General features: G+C 39.9%; 1 non-coding gene across 1 annotated transcript; it reads left to right on the top strand.

Moving 5' to 3' along the window:
* Window positions 1–74, top strand: TRNAN-GUU. The gene has a single exon. It is a non-coding gene; the product is annotated as a tRNA-Asn (tRNA).
* The last annotated feature ends 2,479 nt before the right edge of the window (window positions 75–2,553 follow it).

The raw sequence follows: 2,553 nt of genomic DNA, 5'->3' as shown, positions 1-2,553 counted from the left end.
GCTGGAATAGCTCAGTTGGTTAGAGCGTGTGCCTGTTAACCACAAGGTCGGAGGTTCAAGCCCTCCTTCTAGCGAATAAGTGAAATGTGTACATCGTAGAGCGGCCTCATCTCTTATGAATAACAAAAAATGACACTTAAAATGGTTAGTGTGTGTAGTTGTTAACCACAATGTTAGAGATTCAAGCCTTCCTTACTTAGTGAATAAGTTACAACGGCCTCATCTCTTATGAATAACAAAAAATGACACTTAAAATTGTTAGTGGAAACTTACATATAGCTACACTATTAGCTTGTATCATATAAATAAATAAATAAATATATATATATATATATACCAGACACAAAAACCTAGGATATAATATTAAAAACATACTTATAGTTTGTTAATTTAAAAAATATATAAAAATATAAGTGAGTCTATTGTTCGGACACAATAGACGCTTATAGTTTGTTAATTTAATTGGAACACATTAGACACTTATAGTTTGTTAATTTAAAAAAATAATAAAAAAATATTTGCACGAACGGCCACCATAACTACTTTTTCCTCGTCCTCTGCCAGTGTTCTCTCTCGTGTTCGTACAATGGTCATGATTAAAACACTACAAAAAGTTATTGTTAATTTAATTGGAACACATTAGACACTTATAGTTTGTTAATTTAAAAAAAATAAAAAATATTTGCACGAACGGCCACCATAACTACTTTTTCCTCGTCCTCTACCAGTGTTCTCTCTCGTGTTCGTACAATGGTCATGATTAAAACACTACAAAAAGGTTATTATGAATAACAAAAAATGACACTTAAAAATGTGTAGCTGGAATAGCTTAGTTGGCTAGAGTATGTGGTTGTTAACCATAAGGTTAGAGGTTCAAGCCCTCCTTCTTAAAAATGTAAAGCTTGTTAGAGTGTGTGTGCTGAGCTTGGGGTGAAGGCTAGGATAGGTTCTTGGATGAATAAGTTTATGTCTAGAGCTCGGAGGGAAATTATATATGCTAAAGACTATTCTTCAAAACTTGTCTAACTATGCTATGCAAGTGTTTCTTCTTCCTCAGGGGTTGTGTAGGGAGTTAGAAGCGGTCTTTAATTCTTTTTGGTGGGGCTGTGAGAGAAGGGAAGTGAGGAAGGGGATTTTGTGGAAGCGATGAGCGGACTTGTGCATTCCTAAAAAATATGGGGAGATGGGGTTAAAGCAGGGATGGAGATTTATAACGAGCCTTGACTCTTTAGTGGCTATAGTGTTTAGAGCTAGCGAAATATTACCTCCTGGAGGATTTTTTGGGGATGCTAGGTTGGGTAGGAATCCTTAGTTTGTGTGGTGGAGTATTTGGGAGGCATGAGATAAGCTTCGGGGTGGGATTAGGTGGTGGGTGGGTGATGGTAGGAGGGTTAGGGTGTGGGGGGATCCGTGGCTTCATTCTGTTGAGAACCCTTTTGTGACTACTCCTTTGTCACTTAGTGTCGTCCGGGGGCTGATGAATGCAGAAGGGAATGCTTGGGATGGGAAAATTTTGGATGATCTTTTTAATTTTAGGGATAAGGATCTCATTCTTAAAGTGCATATCTCGCTTATCTCAAGGGGAAGATAGATTGTTTTGGGTAGGGGAGGGTAATGGGGTCTATTCGGTGAGAAGTGCTTATCGGTGGCTAGTTGGGGAGGTGGATGAGGGGAGAGATGTCCTGTGGGCTAATATGTGGAATTTCAACATCCCTCCAAAAGTGAAATGTTTCTTTTGGAGTCTTTGTTCCAATTCTATACCAACAAACAATGTTTTGATTGTGAAAAGAGTGGTTGTTGATTCAATTTGTCCTTTGTGTGGTGTAGGGGATGAGAATTTAATTCATAAGTTTTTGACTTGTGATTTTGTTGTGCAAGTTTGGAGTGCGTATGGGAGGGTTTGGGATCGTGTTGAGGGGGTGGATTTTGGGGAGTGGGTTTCGCCAGTGTTTAATGGGGGGAATAGCGGGGAGTTATGTCATTTTATTCTTATTTGTTGGGGGATTTGGGAGACCCGAAACAAGAAACTTTGGAAGAATGCTACTATTAATCTGAGGGAGGTGGTGAGATTTGCATTGAGTTTCTTAAGAGATTGGCGGGGGGGGGGGGTGTCGTGTTTATTTTGATAGTAACCGGGGAGGGTGTGTGGGAGTTGAGAAGTGGCGCGCAGTCTCCAGGGATTGGATTTATAAAAACTAATGTTGATGTAGCTGTACAGAAAGGGTTGAACAGGATGGGGGCGGGTTGGGTTGTGCGGAATCACGATGGGCAATTTGTAGCGGCTGGGGATGTGGGGGAAGGAGGGCGCTTGTTTTCCGCGTGAGGTTGAAGCGGTGGCAGTAAGGGAGGGCTTGACCTGGTTGAAGCAAGAAAGTTATGATAATTTTATCCTGGAAACAGATGATCAACAACTCATAACTCGTTTGCACACGACAGATCTATTATCGCCTTATGGTTTATTGCTTAAAGATATTTCAACTTTATTTGGTTTGTTTTCAAATGCTTCCTTTCGTTTTGTTAGACGTTCAACTAATGGTGTTACACATCTTTTAG

Source organism: Ipomoea triloba, chromosome 8 (assembly GCF_003576645.1).
Source record: "Ipomoea triloba cultivar NCNSP0323 chromosome 8, ASM357664v1".
In the NCBI taxonomy this organism is placed as follows: domain Eukaryota; kingdom Viridiplantae; phylum Streptophyta; class Magnoliopsida; order Solanales; family Convolvulaceae; genus Ipomoea; species Ipomoea triloba.
Note: the sequence above shows the minus strand (reverse complement) of the source record. Positions and strands in the feature narration are given on the sequence as shown.